The sequence below is a fragment of the Trichomycterus rosablanca genome, chromosome 5 (assembly GCF_030014385.1).
Source record: "Trichomycterus rosablanca isolate fTriRos1 chromosome 5, fTriRos1.hap1, whole genome shotgun sequence".
Classification (NCBI taxonomy): domain Eukaryota; kingdom Metazoa; phylum Chordata; class Actinopteri; order Siluriformes; family Trichomycteridae; genus Trichomycterus; species Trichomycterus rosablanca.
The window spans coordinates 7,628,681-7,647,285 of NC_085992.1; the positions used below are offsets into that span (position 1 = coordinate 7,628,681).

The following is an 18,605-nucleotide window of genomic DNA, read 5'->3' on the forward strand; positions in this document are numbered from 1 at the left end:
ACTGGACCAAAGTAACACCTGAAGTGTACCACCTGGATCATTCCTCATGTTTATGTGTTACAGCATTACACCCTGTGATTCAGAGGAAATTGGACCCACCATGACCCTGACCAGGATAATGTGGTAGTAAAACAAGAAAATAATAAGAGATATAATTAAAACATCATGTATTTTATTAATAGTAGTAATTTCTAAACTATCATATAATAAACTACAATTGCAGGAACACTGCAATTCAGGCCTGACATTATTATTAACAGCAGGAGCTTGGACGCATGCCTAACTAAAGTAGATTTGGCAAGCACAGCATTGGCACCAACTGTCCTGTCATCCTTATGTAAATTACCCTCCACTAAAAATGAAATACAAGGTCAATCTGATGTGATTAAAGCATTTCTCTGAAGAGACAACACACTCTATAATTTCTGTCTGCAGCTTTTGTTCTGTAACGTATCTTGCCCTCACGTGCATATCCACAACAAACTCTTATAATAATGCTATAAATAAATTAATACAATAAAATAAATTATAAAGGCAGATTCTTACCATTATTGTCCTAAACTGGACTGTATTGTTCCAAAACTGGCCTAAAATGATTAAACAGTATCAGATGTGATTCACATATATAAATTAAAGGCAAAAACACAAACACATATCTTAGTACAGTAATGCGCCACCACAAGCCTCCTGAAGAAAAATTACTGGCATTACATTTACAAGACTATGAGAACACCATTCTTCCTAAAGATAGTCCCCAATTGGTGTTTTGATAACGGTGATGGACAGTGCTATCTGACACAATGGTTCACAGTCTTACCAGATACTCATTCAAGTCTCAAGCCCTTCAGTAACCTTTTATGCCCTTATGTCGTACTGGTGCACTGTTATTCTAGAGGAGACTACTTTAATCATTCTACTTCCATCAGAATAGAAACGTTTTAACATATTGATCAGATGATCAGTCAGAATAACCTTGTTTTGACTTTTGGTGACCCCTTCCTCTGAGGGGACTACTGGTCCCATACCATGACATTCACCTGTCTACATCTGTATCTGTTACATTTCACCATTCATTACTAATGATAAAATAACATCAAAACTACAAAAAAGAATACTGCAAGTCTGTGTATCTGGTCAGTGGAAGGTCCAGTGCCTTTGCACATTGTTGTTAGTCATCTGCAAAATGGAAAAGTAAAGTGGGGTCCACTAGCAGCTGACAGTGATGATGCAATTGGTAAAAAAAAAGAAACAACTCGCCTCCAACATGCCGTTGTAAGCACATAATGCAGAATGCTATGACGTTACAGATTTGGCATGGTTACTTTAAGACTGGCAGGATCAAATAATCATTAAAATATCAGATAACATTCTTTTATGTGAATAAATATGATAAGTGGCTAAACAGGACATTCACTTCTATATATTTGCTAGTTTCGAGTATAATAAAGTTGAACATTAGTCTGCTTTTGTTGTCCTAATATTCCGTGACAATTTTTCAGCAGCAATTACTGTACATACTTGGGCTTCAAAGATCAAATTCTTTCTAGAATGCTCAGTTTCTCAGAAGCAATGTGCCATTAAGAAAAAAAAATCCAACCCCCCAGTACTAGCAACACCAAAGCATGTTTATTGTTGCCTATTTCTAGATTCCCTGTTTTGTACGCTGGTTTTATAGCTTGATGCAGAACCTATGTTCTGCTCCATCCACCATAGACGCTCAAAAGGTTTTCCCCATGCCCTCCGGGACAACATCGTCTAATGTAACGCCAGATGAAACTCCAAATTGAGCGACTTTGTGGGCCACTGTGGCTGCAGTGGAAAAGGCTCTGGGTGGTTAATCTGTAGGGAGAATGCTCAGCACACAAGCCTGCACATCAATTAGGTGAGTAATGGATGTGGAGCTGGCACAGGACCCGAGTGAAACCCGAGCTGACAACTCTCAGAAAAGCGATCATGGAAGCATAGTGTGTGTAAGCTGTGATTGGCTGAGAGGTGGGGCACATGCCTACATAGCTTAAGATGCATGCTCCTGGTTTGATCAGTATTTTGGACAGAGAGGAGCTTGGACATACTGATACTCACACTGTCAGGCTTTATAGGCTTTATAGAAAGTAGTATGTAACATTAAGAGTGAGTTTAAAGAAAGCAAGTCTTCAGGCTGATTAAACATTAATTGCTTATATAATATGCACATACAACACATGGTCAAAAATATGTAGACACCACTTTTATGTAGTGTTTTTTTCAGCCTTCTTTTTTAGCCACACCCACTGGTAAACGGTGCAAAAAATAATCAAACATACAGACATGGAATGGACAAAACGGTGGCTCAATGGGTAGCAATGTCCCTTATCTTACTGGAGATACTAAAAGTGCCCTAGGTATGAGTGTGTGTGTGTGTATTTGCCCTGTGATGGACTAGCAACCTGTCCAGGGTGTTTCCTGCCTTTTGCCCATTGAATCAGACCCACCGTTACCCTTAATAGCATAAAGTTGTGGTAAAACAATTAATGAATGAATGAACAGCCATGGAATGAGAATGCTGAGCATGGTACTGTCATATTATATAGCACGTCTGTATGGACCTCACTTTGTACACAGGGGGAACACACATGCTCCAGTAAGTAGTCCTGTTCTATCATCTCTACACTGGCTGCCAGTTAAATTCCGCATTGATTACAAAATACTTTTACTAACCTATAAAGCGCTACATGGTCTGGCTCCACAGTATCTGAGTGAACTTATTAATCACTACAGCCCAGCGCGTCCACTTCGTTCACAAGATGCAGGGTTACTTATAGTTCCTAAAATTAAAAAGACCATGGCTGGTGGAAGAGCATTTTCTTACAAAGCTCCACAACTGTGGAATAATCTTCCTGCCTCTATTCGGGATTCGGACACAGTCTCAATGTTTAAGTCTTTAAACAATATGTTTAAAACATATTTATTTTTTCAGGCTTTTGATTAATATAGACAAAGGCGCAGAGCTTGGGGGTTCTTGGTCATAGAAACTTGTGGTGATCAGGGATGTTGGGTTGCTGTCGTTCTGCCTCTCTTGTTCGATCACTCCGGTTTGGGTAGGAGAGGTGGGCGCTGATGTCCTGTGAAAGCCTTCATGACCTTGTTACCTGCTCGCTCTCCCTTTTAGTTATGCTGTAATATTTAGGGCTGCCGGAGTCTAAAACTCTCTGTAAAACTGTTTTACTCAACTAGCATTGTACATTATTAACTACATTCTTTGTTGTTTTACTCCAAAGGCATTCTGATGGAAACCTGTTTACCCGCCGAGGTTAAGGATTAAAAGTCGAGACTGCCGGGACAACTATTCTGCTCCTGCCGGATGTGACGGGTCTGGAGTAATTGCACCAAGAATGACAAGAACTCACTACAGATTTTATTGAAGACTAGAGCGAATAACAACTCTATTATTATTTCTTTATTTCTTTATTTATTACCAGTTATAACTTTTAGATCATTTAATTCTGTGTTTGTATGCTTTGTGTAAATCGTGTATTTATTTAAAGAATCCTCCAGACCACCCAAGAAGGATGGGCCCTGCTGAGTCTGGTTCCTCTCAAGGTTTCTTCCTGTAATTTTCAGGGAGTTTTTCCTTGCCACAGTCGCCCTCGGCTTGCTCAACAGGGGTTTTTGTATCTGTTGGTCCTGGATTTTGTAAAGTTGCTTTGAGACAATGTCTATTGTAAAAAGCGCTATATAAATAAAGTTGACTTGACTTGACATGCTAAACAACAAAGGGCCTATCCCAAAATTAGAAAGCATATCAATATAATATTTGATTTAACTAATTTTATATATCTGTAAGCAATCAGTGTGGCAGAAAACACCTAAACTCAATAATTAGATGGAGTGAGCATAAACTTTAAACCGTATGGTGTAAAATAAAATAAAGATGGTTGAATAGAACTGTAGTAAAAATAGACCATACTCAATTTGCTACTAGTGTGTATCTAAATCATCTACATGACCAGTTAAGTCAATAACAGAAGGCAGCGCAGTAAATCTTTCAGCTTAGTGAGAGGACTGAGAGCTGGAAGAAAGCAGGGACAGAGATAACAAGTAGCTCATAGTCAGACAGCATCTTTATTGCCTTTCAGTCTCTGACAGCACGTTTCGAACGTCCCAGCCGGGACAAGTCCTGAGGCGCAGGTGAGAAATAGGCTCATGTCAGAGGAAAGATATTGAGAGGACAAAGTGTGTCAGGTATGCACCTGAGGTTAGCTGCCATGGCCCAAGTCCAGTCTTTGCAGCTGAAAAGCACCAAGAGCCCCCATTACTCGAGGCAGACAGAAAAGAGCGATGACCTATCTCTGTCTGCCCTGAAAGCCTTATTAAAGATGTCTTCAGCCACACATGATCTATACTGTCAATGATTCCATCACCAGACGTATCAATGTACAGTACAGTAAATGCTACATTGTACTTGCTGCATATTGTACTTAATAATATCCCAAAAGTTTAGACCAGACAACTCTCAGAATAACATTTAATAATGTAAATGTAAATGTATATTCACCTATTAGGCATAACATTAAAACCACCTCCTTGTTTCTACACTCTGTCCATGTTATAAGCTCCACTTACCATATAGAAGCACTTTGTAGTTCTACAATTACTGACTGTAGTCCATCTGTTTCTCTGCATGCTTTGTTAGCCCCCTTTCATGCTGTTCTTCAATGGTCAGGACCCCCATAGGGCCACCACAGAGCAGGTATTATTTGGGTGGTGGATCATTCTCAGCACTGCAGTGACACTGACATGGTGGTGGTGTGTTAGTGTGTGTTGTGCTGGTATGAGTGGATCAGACACAGCAATGCTGATGGAGTTTTTAAACACCTCATTGTCACTGCTGGACTCCACCAAGCAAAAATATCCAGCCAACAGCGCCCTGTGGGCAGCGTCCTGTGACCACTGATGAAGGTCTAGAAGATGACCAACTTAAACAGCAGCAAAAGATGAGCAAAGTGTACCAACTAGGTAGGAGTGTCTAATAGAGTGGACAGTGAGTGGACACAGTATTTAAAAACTCCATCAGCATTGCTGTGTCCATGGCTGTATTTGATATAACCTTGTGAACTGATGAACCTTGTGCAACGAGTAACTACCGTTCCTGTCATGAATGTAACCAAAGTGTAAAACATGACGTTAAAATCCTAATGAACAAACATAAACAAACCTCAACATATTTCTGCAACAGAAACTATTATTCATAATTAATGTAACTGATTCAATAGCAATGCATTGAGCCTGTAAGATGTGCATTGCTGAAAACACTACAGCAAGCAGACAGTAATTAAAAAACAATGCACATCTTACTTTGTACTCAGTGCTTCTTGTTATGAAATAAAATTTAAAGGATGATGGTGGTAACAGTCACAACTGGCTGCATCTGGCTATCAGAGCTAATTTGGGTGTACAGATAACTCTCCTACAAGCAAATCCAGCGAGTGTGACTGCTGCTGTGTTAACAACTGCCTGCTGACAATAGGACAGAAATATTTCTCCCCGACTGTGAATTCTTTCTTACCAAATGAACATGTCATGCTTCACCTGCTTTACCGAGAGCATTCCCAAAAGTAAACTAATGCATAAATAACAACGCAATGAAAGTTTCACAAAACAGCACTGGCAGAGCATTCAGTTCTCATTAGAACTTAGACTGTGGCACCCAGCTGTCAACCCTGCAGTTTTTTTATTCAGCACTTTTCATTTACACAACATATAATTGGTATTTCATGAAAAAGTATCCAATACATAGTAAAAGTAATGCTACTTAAAAATATAAAAAGTTCCCAGTAAAATAAGAACCAGTAAAAACCATTGTTACTGTAAATGTACATTTTGGGAGTCTTTGAACTTGCAGCAAAAGGTTTCTGATAGTGGTGTGCAATACTGCAAAATTTGGTATCGATCCGATACGGGAGAAACGTGCTGAATGTAGCGGAGAAAAAGTAAAACTAAAGTATCGATCCCATCACACTGGTATTGGTATCGGATCGATACTAATGTTGGTATCGATAATATCGATATTTGGATCAATCTGCCCATGACTAGTTTCTTACAAGTCTGTAATTTGTACTTTAACTGTCCATTCCTTGTAGTCTGTTTGCCAGTCTCAGGCATTACAGGAGAAGACTCAGTATAGTTGTGTTGGCAAAACTAAAAGTTTGCATTTTGTTAGTGCAAGACTGAGCTAATCAAGGCTTTTAAAAATTCATATACATTTTTAACCATCTTTACCAGGCATGTTCCTAATTCAGAAGCTGACTATACACCGATCAGACATAACATTATGACCACCTTCCTAATATTGTGTTGGTTCCCCTTTTGCTGCCAAAACAGCTCTGCAACTGTGATACACTGTGTATTCTGACACCTTTCTATCAGAACCAGCATTAACTTCTTCAGCATTTTCAGCTACAGTTGCTTGTCTGCTGGATCGGACCACACGGGCCAGCCTTCACCCCCCACATGCATCAATGAGCCTTGGTCGCTGGTTTACCACTGTTCCTTCCTTGGACCACTTTTGATCGATACTGACCACTGCAGAACGGGAACACCACACAAGAGCTGCAGTTTTGGAGATGCTCTGACCCAGTCATCTAGCCATCACAACTTGGCCCTCGTCAAACTCACTAAGATCCTTACGCTCACCCATTTCCTGCTTCTAACATCAACTTTGAGGATAAAATGTTCACTTGCTGCCTAATATATCCCACCCACTAACAGGTGTCATGATGAAGAAATAATCAGTGTTATTTACTTTACCTTCAGTGGTCATAATGGTATGCCTGGTCCATATACACCATATTGTATTAGGCAATATATGGCTATAGCCAAACATGTTTAAACATTTAAAAAGCCACTATTATATATCACTAAACACTGTTTTTTTGCAGTGGCTAATCAGTATTTTTAAAACAGTACTGAATAAAGCTGGTCAACCCTGCAGTTATTATTCAGCACTGTTCATTTACACAATGTCACTCGGGGCTAAGGACGAGACAAAGGGGGCGGACACACACGCAGAGATGTAAGAACTAAACCAAGATTTATTATTAAAAAGACAAGACAGAACAAACAAGGCGAAACTAAACTAAACACAGCTAACTAAGGCTAATAACTAGAGCTAGGAACATGGCTAGTAACAAGAGCTAGGAATATGGCTAGTAACAAGAGCTAGGAACATGGCTAGTAACAAGAGCTAGGAACATGGCTAGTAACAAGAGCTAGGAACATGGCTAGTAACAAGGCTAGTAACAAGAGCTAGGAACATGGCTAGTAACAAGAGCTAGGAACATGGCTAGTAACAAGAGCTAGGAACATGGCTAGTAACAAGAGCTAGAAACATGGCTAGTAACAAGAGCTAGAAACATGGCTAGTAACAAGAGCTAGAAACATGGCTAGTAACAAGAGCTAGAAACATGGCTAGTAACAAGAGCTAGGAACATGGCTAGTAACAAGAGCTAGGAACATGACTTAGTAGCAAGAGCTAGAAACATGACTTAGTAGCAAGAGCTAGGAACATGGCTAGTAACATGAGCTAGAAACATGACTTAGTAGCAAGAGCTAGAAACATGACTTAGTAACATGAGCTAGAAACATGACTTAGTAGCAAGAGCTAGAAACATGACTTAGTAGCAAGAGCTAGGAACATGGCTAGAAACATGAGCTAGAAACATGACTTAGTAACATGAGCTAGAAACATGACTTAGTAGCAAGAGCTAGAAACATGACTTAGTAGCAAGAGCTAGAAACATGACTTAGTAGCAAGAGCTAGGAACATGGCTAGTAACATGAGCTAGAAACATGACTATAGTAGCAAGAGCTAGAAACATGACTTAGTAGCAAGCGCTAGGAACATGGCTAGTAACATGAGCTAGGAACATGGCTAGTAACATGAGCTAGAAACATGAGCTAGTAGCAAGAGCTAGAAACATGACTTAGTAACATGAGCTAGAAACATGACTTAGTAACATGAGCTAGAAACATGACTTAGTAACATGAGCTAGAAACATGACTTAGTAACATGAGCTAGTAACATGAGCTAGTAACATGAGCTAGTAACATGAGCTAGTAACATGAGCTAGAAACATGAGCTAGAAACATGACTTAGTAACATGAGCTAGAAACATGACTTAGTAACATGAGCTAGTAACATGAGCTAGTAACATGAGCTAGTAACATGAGCTAGTAACATGAGCTAGTAACATGAGCTAGAAACATGACTTAGTAACATGAGCTAGAAACATGAGCTAGTAACATGAGCTAGTAACATGAGCTAGTAACATGAGCTAGAAACATGAGCTAGAAACATGACTTAGTAACATGAGCTAGAAACATGACTTAGTAACATGAGCTAGAAACATGACTTAACAAGAGCCTAACAAGAGCCTAACAAGAGCCTAACAAGAGCCTAACAAGAGCCTAACAAGAGCCTAACAAGAGCCTAACAAGAGCCTAACAAGAGCCTAACAAGAGCCTAACAAGAGCCTAACAAGAGCCTAACAAGAGCCTAACAAGAGCCTAACAAGAGCCTAACAAGAGCCTAACAAGAGCCAAACAAAGCCAAACTAGTTCCCCATGTCTGTCCTCCAGCCTTCCTCTTTTATAGAGGGCAGCTGGAGCTAATCAGTCCAAAGAACCAATCAGTGAAGGGGTGTGGCAGGAGACAGTGAGAAAATACAGAATATAGAAATAGAAAATAAAATAGTGAAAATACAGAATATTCTACAAATGTAGCAAAATACTACTGGTACCATTAGCAGAAATCATATTAGTGTGGGTTTGGAGTGACACAATGAGGCATTAGGGAGAATAAACAGCTTCAAATGTAATTATCAAAAATTAAGCTTTAATTAATAACAGGTGTATGTGGAAATGTATTAATAGACATTTACTTTTGGGAAGTTGTCAGAAACCTTTTTTGCAAGTTCAAATGCTCCCAAAATTTACTTTTACAGCAACAAGCTGAACCAGTCCCACGAACATGACATGAGTTCATTGTATTTCATTATATTATATTTAATCAGAATCAAAATCTTTATTTATTCGCCAAAAAACAGATGTAGAAGGAATTTCTCTTGGTGCAGGAGTCAGCATATTTTAGATCTAGTAAAGTAATATGGGCGGCACGGCACGGTGGCTCGGTGGGTAGCATTGTCGCCTCACAGCAAGAAGGTCCTGGGTTCGATCCCCAGGTGGGACAGTCTGGGTCCTTTCTGTGCAGAGTTTGCATGTTCTTATGTATGTGTGGGTTTCCTCTGGGAGCTCTGGTTTCCTCCCACAGTCCAAAAACATGCAGTCAGGTTAATTGGAGACACCGAATTGCCCTATAGTGAATGGGTGTATGTGTGTCTGCTCTGCAATGGACTAGCGCCCCATCCAGGGTGTTACTGTGTGCCTTGTGCCCATTGAAAAGCTGGGATAGGCTCCAGCACCCTGTATCATACTTTTTTGCACTGGGGCCCATGAGCTCCTAATTACGCCACTGTACAGGGGAAAACTTGTGTTGCCAAAATTCATTAACACTTTTATCCATCTTTACCAGGGGTGTCACTAATTCAGGAGCTGACTGTATACTGTATGTATACCATATTTGGCTATAGATGGATGTAACCAAAAACGTTTAAATATCACTTTTATACAGTATATCACTGAAAAAATTTTTTTTTGCAGTGGCTAATCTGCATTTCTGAAGCAGTAATGAATAAAGCTTGTACAAAACAACACCACATACTCAGGGGCACAGGAGATTAGCGGGCACACAGACAGACTCGATCAATCACGGATGAGGAGGTGAGTATAAAAAGATTGATGTGCAGCAAAAAGAGAAAAAAAGGGGGAAGGAGAGTGGGACTGTGAGCTTGCAAATCATCGCTCACCTGTTATAATTAGCCCTGGCCCTTTCACAGGATTAATTACCGCAAGAATCTTCACTTTCCTGATTAGACCACGTGGGACGGCTAGTAGCACCAAAATAACCAGTGAAAGAGGGAAGTGTAAAAGAAAGGACAGGCCGTGCTGTGTTCGTTTTTGTGTGTATCACATTGTCTTCCACTCTCTTCCAGTTGGCTCTTGTGACTCCGGCCTCACCACCAGCGAGCTCAGATGGGATTGCTCTATCTACCTGTGATTTATGAAGTGACCTCTTTGTGTCAAAAACAGTTCACTCATCTCTTTCATTCCTGTTCTCTCTCAGAGGTGCGATTGGCTGTGTCCGCCAGCTGCTACGCCACATAACACAAAAAAGAGACACTGTAGAGTAGCTAAGCAATAAAAGAAGGATACAAGGGAGAGTAGAAAAGGAAGACATTTAAGATGGCTGATGAATGCCTTTACCTGGGTGGCTAAAAGAGGAAAGGAGGACGGCCGGACCTTGGGCGGCACGATGGCAGAGCTGGTGTTATGATTGATGGTGAGGAGCTGGGCGTGTCTGGATCAATGCTGAGAGCTCTGTAGTGTGGAACAGGTGAGAAGATGATGAGAAATGGGGATTGGGGCTCTGGCCTTGCACTTGGATTTGCTATTTCAAAGCAAAATTCTGATAAGCAGAAACAATAACAAAAGTCAGGCTTTCATGAGACTTGTTTTTTCTGGCTAGTTGAGCATGGCTAATTCAGTTGCCCTCTGCTCACCCTCTTGCTCACAGACGCTCTAGGGATAGCTCCTATAGCACAAGTGCCGGGGTTAACGTGATATATTCATTAGCGGTTTGCAGTGCGACGGATGGTTCCAGCAGCTGTGTGTCTCTATGCGAGAGCTGAATAGATTGAGAGGAGCCTGATTGAGCAGCATCACTAATCTCGCACTGACAGACAGACAACCAGCCGCTCACTCATTCTCATCTGCTTTGGGATGTCAAGAAGGAAGGATTGTGAATAATGTGGTTGTTCAAGGACCTGCTGTTAAGAGATCTAGTATTTTTTACATGTTTCGGTTGAATTTAGTTGGTTTTAGATAGACGTTTTGATTCTATTTAAAGATATACAGTCAGTGTAAGAAGTTTATATACTCTTATAAAGACAGGCATTCTCATTTCCACAAGTGTTCTTTTTCTGAGACCGAATAATTACAACATATAGTTCTTTGTCCAAAAAATAATATGTTTTATGGCAAAAAGGTTGGGTTAAAAAAACAAATACAGCTAAGCAGCTAAGACTAATAATTTGTTGGTTTTTGTTGGAGTAGAGATCTATAATGTCATTTACCTTTGTAGCATGCATGGCCTCCTAAGTCCTCATTAGTGATAGTGATTGACTACAACTGGTGACTTTTCTGTGCCCATATACATAGAGCAAATTTGCACCATTAAGAAGTGCATTAAACAGTGGTCTCTTCACAAAGTATGCTCTGAGGAAATTCAGCGCCTGACCAGATCAAACTACAGCAACAAACTTTAAAGTATCTATTTTGGACCAGGACCTTCTCTTATCAGGGCACTGCAGCTTCTAAGCACTTAAGCACTTTTTAAGCACTTAAGCACTAAACACTTCTTAGCAATGTAAAGCTTACTTGAATGTGGACACTGAGATCTGTGTTTTAGCAGCTTTTTACCTAACTTTTATTTACTTTTTTCTTATTATATTCTAGCTTGTTGATTTCATTTAGAGGTGGGAGGCAACAGGAGTACCTAAGGAAATGCTAACCTTCCTACAGACAGTGACAGGAGGTTAAGAATTGAACCCAGACCATCCAAACCCCTGCAATACAACATCCACTCTACCGTAGTTTTAGTTTTAGTACTAGAGTTTTGGTGAGATATCTTTATTAAGTAAACTATGGACACTTTCAGCACAGACTAAAAAGTATTCAAGGGACAGTGGTAGCCTAGTGGGTAGAGCTTTGGGCTATCAACCGGAAGATTGGCGGTTCAAATCCAGGCTCTGCTATGCAGCCACTGTTGGGTCCTTGAGCAAGACCCTTAACCCCGTCTGCTCCAGGGGCGCCGTACGGTGGCTGACCCTGCGCTCTGACCCCAGCTCCCAAACAAGCTAAGCTATGCCAAGAAAGAATTTCATTGTACTGTACAACTGTATATGTAAATGACAAATATAGTATATCTATCTATTACTGTGTGTATTAACATTTTGACCTACTGATATTGAATAATCAATATTTTAATGGTATCTAAATATCAGAATAAGCCTGTCAGGAACTTCTATCATAAATCCCAGAATACTCAAAAAGTGTTCACACAACAATCTTTTTTCATGAATAATTGTCACTTGGGGTTTATATTATTTTGACAATGAAACATGAAAGTAAGTAAGTAAGAAAGACAGTTATTAAGAAAGTTAATAAGAAAAAAAGAAAAAAGAAAGGCCACTAAAGCCAATAGTCTTAAGTAAGTATTCATTCATTCTACACAGTATGTTGGAGCATGTTGGTCAATTGCTCTTGACCAAAGTCTACCAAGCCCAGTCAGGTTAGTTGTGGAGTGGTGCTGTAGGGCATTTTGTTCACTGCAACTGTTCAGTGGTTACATTAAGTCAAGTAAAGTTAAGTTAAGGATTTTACCTGGATTACTCAAGGACATTTTTTTCTTTATATTAAGCCTTGAATTAAAGCCTGGTTTTAACATCTTCCATATAAACAAAATTTTCTTAAGACAAAATATCAAGCATTTTATAATGAAGTTTGACAATCCCATAAAAGAGGTAAGACATTTATTTGTAATATTTTGAAATTCATTTACAGGTCACTGATCAGTAGAATCATGGTGAATCTTATTTATTTTATTTGAATTATTGTCAGTATACTGTATGAAGGTGTATACATGAGCTCAGTCACTAATTACACCCCATAGAAATGGGAAGTTGATTCCACATACAGATCATGTAATTTAAGCTGATCTTACATGCTGCTCCCACCCACCCACACACAATCACAAAACTTTACCAAGACTCTACAAGATTATGTTTCTGTAAGATTTTTATTATAACAGTCTAAAATGTATATTCTTTCCAGTTTTTTTTACTTGGACCTGTTAGCTTCACTGTATATTCTTGTAAACACCTCCCTTTAACTGGGTACCATAAACTGCTGGAGCAACCTGTTTGTTTACAACTTCACTCTGGGACTTTTCTGAGTGTGACACATTGTTGGAAAGCTCAAACCCTTAACTAAAAGTCATTTTGTTTCATTTCATTCCAGCAGTATTTTTAGGAAACCTTAAATAAACTTATATAAAAAAGAAACATATTTTTTTAACAAAATAAATGGGATAATTTCATTGGTTACTATGTACAATAATTTCAAATCAAAACATTATTGGGACAAAGTCACAAACTATATTAGAGAAAAATAAAGAATGTCTGCAGAAAATGATAAAATAATGCTTTTGACATAATTAGGATGGAATTTCTAAAAAAAAAAAACAGAAGGGCCCCAGGGTCTCAATCACTTTGATAGTGCTGGAATAGACACTTTTTTTGTATAAATAAGGGGACATTCTGTTTTATTGTATTTTGCTTATTTCCATTTTCACCAATAGTTATAATTTTTTGCTATTTTATTTTATACTTGTTTGTGTTTGCTAAAATGTAGTTCTGTAGTTTAACTGCTGTTTACCCTGTTAATTACCTGGTTAATTACCTTGGCCACCACACATATACCTACAAATCCAGACAAGACAAGCACTAGAAGATGCTGAAGATGATGTAATGTAGACCTGGAATGAAGTTGTGGATAGAGAGAAAGATAATAAAGTGAAAGAGAACATGCGGGAAGTTGAGTGAGAGTGAGCGAGATTGGGTCGGGAAGATGTATGACTTAGTGGCCTGTCACATCCAGCAGATGTTGCTGCCTATTGAGCTGTTAATTTAACCCAAGTTTATTGAATAGTAATTAGGTGGAGCTCACTTACCATCGTTTGAAAAGCAAGCACCTCAAGCAAACTCTGCCATCTTCTCGACCATATTCTCACAGCCTGCTCTCCTTTCCTTAGTGCTCCATCATCCACGCAGCATCTAACAGACAAAACAAGAATGAACAAATTACCCAATTTCTCTAAACACCTAAATGTACCATTTTCATTAATAAACTGGTGTTGTGATTAGAATGGCTGTATACGATTGCTTTTTAGATATCTCTACCTGGAGATCTGAAATAATCAATTCAAAATGTTGTTTGAAATAATTTGGTTGCCCTCAAACAACAAATGTTATTATTTTGTTATATTATGTTGTGTATTTTTAATGTACATGTTTGTCCTGGACAGGAGTGTGTGTGGGGGGGTTACAGGTTTAAGAAAAATCAATGTTTAATCAGCAGCGAGTTGTTTGCCTGTGCGGCACAGGGTGCAAGAAAAAAAATCTGAATCTAGGTGGATTTAGTGCTATAATTAACTCAGTGTGTGCAATCAGTCAACATCTCCAACTCTATAATTCAGTATGCCAAACCCCATTTGATCTCAGCAAGCTGCAACAGCCTACCATCAAGCAAACATGTTATGCATATAGTGAGAGCTATTTATGAAGCACCACGGCACTTTTCTAGTAGGAAACCAGGCAGAACTGTGCTTGCAGAAAGCTTGTTAAAAAGTTAATGCTGTGTACCGCAAACACTGCTGCTTTTGTCTTCCATCAGTGTCTTTTCCATTGGAGAATGGACTGCCTGTGGGTGTTTTCTGCTCCGGCACCTGGTCTCTCTAGTCAGGCTAATATGGACACCGTCAGTTTCGTGCGCTGAAATACCCACAAACATATGCTGCCTTTGTGATGGAGATGAGCAGCAAGGACATCACAGCTTTCTCCTTTCACTTCATGGCCAATGGGGGACCCCCATAGAGGAGCGGAGGTCAAGTGGGAGCTATTGTGATTGGTGGGCTCCAGAGGGAGGTCTTGAGGATGTGTGAATTAGGCTCATCAGTGTGAGGTCGTGTGTGAGTAAAGGAGTGGGTTTGACCCCTTGTGTGTCTCCCACCCCTGACAGCTTCATCGAGGCTGAGGGTTATGAATAAAAAACCTTAACACTCATGAATTTTAACACACCCGAGGGCCAGGGAAGAATTCTATTAGGTTAACAAAACTAAACCCAATGAACTGTTAGTGTCATTCGTCACCCGTGTCATTTCCAGCTTTATTCACTGACTATTAATTCTGTCCGTGCATTTGTAAATTTGGGCTTTTGGCATAAAAATGATAAAAGTGTTCATTTGAATAGACCAGGATTATTTATATATTTTTAGTCTTACAGTTAAAATACTTAGGATTAAAGTATATATTAGATTAGATTATATATTGAATTTGGGACATTCACATTAATTGTAATTACTACATAGTTCTATCATTACTACCTACTTCTATTATTACTACATAGTTCTATTATTACTACATAGTTCTAGTATTACATAGTCTACTACTATATAGTTCTATTATTATGACATAGTTCTATTATTACTACCTAGTCTATTACCACTTAGTTCTATTATTACTACATAGTTCTATTATTACTACCTAGTCTACTACTACATAGTTCTATTATTACTACATAGTTCTATTATTACATAGTCTACTACTATATAGTTCTATTATTACTACATAGTTCTATTATTACATAGTCTACTACTATATAGTTCTATTATTATGACATAGTTCTATTATTACTACCTAGTCTATTACCACTTAGTTCTATTATTACTACATAGTTCTATTATTACTACCTAGTCTACTACTATACAGTTCTATTACTACTACATTGTCTACTACTATACAGTTCTATTATTACTACATAGTTCTATTATTACCACATAGTTCTATTATTACTGTAGTCTACTACTATATCTTCTACTTCCTCAGCCTTTGTCCCATTTGGTTGCGGGGTCGGCTCTCAGCGGATCATGATCCACATTGATTTGACACAATTTTTACGCCGGATGCCCTTCCTGACACAACCTTCCCTATTTATCCAGGCTTGGGACCGGCACTACAATGCACTGGTTTGTGCATCTAGCGGCTAGGTATCTATAGGACAATTCAGTGTTTTCAATTAGCCTGGCTGCATGTTTTTGGACTGTGGGAGGAAACCGGAGCACCCGGAGGAAACCCACGCGGACACGGGGAGAACATGCAAACTCCGCACAGAAAGGACCCGGACCACCCCACACTGGGATCGAACCCAGGACCTTCTTGCTGTGAGGCGACAGTCCTACCCACTAAGCCACCGTGCCGCCCTGTAGTCTACTACTATATAATTATATTATTACTACATAGTTCTATTATTACCACATATTCTATTACTATATAGTACTATTATTACTACATAGTTCTATTATTACTATCTAGTCTACTACTACATAGTTCTATTATTACTACATAGTTCTATTATTACTACCTAGTCTACTACTACATAGTTCTATTATTACTATATTGTCTACTACTAAATAGTTCTATTATTACTATATAGTTCTATTATTACTATAGTCTACTACTAAATAATTCTATTATTACTATATAGTCTACTACTAACTAGTTCTATTATTACTATATAGTTCTATTATTACTATAGTCTACTACTATATAATTCTATTATTACTATATAGTCTACTACTAAATAGTTCTATTATTACTATATAGTTCTATTATTACTATAGTCTACTACTATATAGTTCTATTATTACTATAGTCTACTATTACATAGTTCTATTATTACTACATAGTTCTATTATTACTACATAGTCTACTACTAAATAGTTCTATTATTACTATATAGTTCTATTATTACTGTAGTCTACTACTATATAATTCTATTATTACTACAAAGTTTTATTATTACTATAGTCTACTATTACATAGTTCTATTATTACTACCCAGTCTATTACCACTTAGTTCTATTATTACTATAGTCTACTATTACATAGTCTATTATTACTACCTAGTCTATTACCACTTAGTTCTATTATTACTACATAGTTCTATTATTACTATAGTCTACTATTACATAGTTCTATTATTACTACCTTGTCTAATACCACATTTTCCATTTAAATAAGTGACAAATTCTTTTATAAAAATGGAAAATTAAACTATTTTAATTGTTTCATATTTTGTAAAACTGGATTTTTTACATAAACATATGTAAAAACTACACAATGTTTAAGTGATTGAACAATATATTTTGAAAATTTAAGTACTTCATTTTTTTCTGAATTGGAAAAAAGAATGTTTGGCTATTTTCTAAGGTCAGAAAAGGCTAAGCAGTTCTCAAAAATAATTTTTTTTGCATGTGTAATTAATAGTAATTATTTATTGATTTTCCACTTTTTACCATTTTCCTTCTAATTAGGTCATGTCAATTGTCCTTATTGGAACGTCTTCAAAAAATATTAATAAAAACAAAATAAAGAAGTAAAAATGAAATGAATAAATAAATAAAATAAATACATTTGTAAAAGACTACTGACTTATCTGGATTTAAAAGCTAACGTGGGTTGTTTATGATGAAATACCCAACCTACTCTTTTCTTTGTTGGTTGCATGATATTTTAAACAATATTTTTAGAGATTTAATTATTTTTAAAATTGCTCTCTTTTGCAACATGTTGTATCTTTAAAGGCATGAAATCGTGTCATACTATTTTATTGATATGACTGATTTTTTCCCCCCCATTTTACTGTATCTACCATATTGGCATAATGTAAGACTTTTTTGGACTTTTATTTGTTTAATGCATTCGAAATATTATCACATAAATGAGATGTTATTAATATTGTAATACATGTCATCTATTTATTAAAATATAATAACGAAAGCACATAAATGCACAAAAAAGATTTCTAGTCAGACTATCATTAATATTTAGACATTATAATATATAGTTTTCTATTGAATTAATTAGCTATGTATATTTTGAATATGATCTTTTACATAACAAACATTACATATAAGTAAAAAGGTAAATATAAAGAAACAAAAATGGCTATGCATGAGCCACAACTCTTCAGGAGGCCATTACATCCCAAACATTGATTCGAAATAAAATACCAAACGTCCGCGGTTACTTGGAGCACATTTAAAAATGTCACATATCTGGCCTGTCAAGCTACCATTGGCTTAAAGCTGTTTAGCCTGCACCACACTGTAAAAGCAATGCCCAAATCACTGCTTTAACATCACATCACTCTCTCATTGATTTCATGTTAGTTGGTCAGTCCAGCTCTTTTTTCTTGAATCAATTTGAAAATAAAAGAAAACCTGAGGCAAAAATAACTCTAAGAGGTTGCAACCTTTGATCCCTGTATAATTGAAAGAAAAGGTCAGTGCTTACAGGCATCATTGTACAATTTCTTTCCATTAGCTGTTATCATTACTGTTTATTTTAAAAGATCATCAGCTTACAGCAATGTACGGATCGTTATAAAAGAGATGCAATGTCCATGCAGACTATAGTATTTAGTTCTTTAAAGTTTTGATTCCAATTTATGAGACTAGTGGTCATTCATATACTGTCAGATTAAAAAGTTAAACAGAAGTCACTCACTCACTCACTCACTCACTCCAATCCAATCAGGATCGTGTGTGTGTGTGTGTGTGTGTGTGTGTGTGGGGGGGGGGGGGTTGTTACTGGAGCCCATCCTTTTTAATG

At 37.7% G+C, this 18,605-nt stretch overlaps 1 long non-coding RNA gene across 1 annotated transcript in view; it reads right to left on the minus strand.

Moving 5' to 3' along the window:
• Nucleotides 1-10,123: 10,123 nt before the first annotated feature.
• Nucleotides 10,124-18,605, minus strand: part of LOC134314248 (uncharacterized) — a 34,145-nt gene continuing 25,663 nt past the window's right edge. Inside the window, exons 2-4 of the long non-coding RNA XR_010012358.1 lie at nucleotides 13,886-13,988; nucleotides 10,360-10,473; nucleotides 10,124-10,247 (exon numbers count right to left, since the gene is read on the minus strand). This is a non-coding gene — a long non-coding RNA (uncharacterized LOC134314248). The remainder of the gene's footprint in view (nucleotides 10,248-10,359; nucleotides 10,474-13,885; nucleotides 13,989-18,605) is intronic.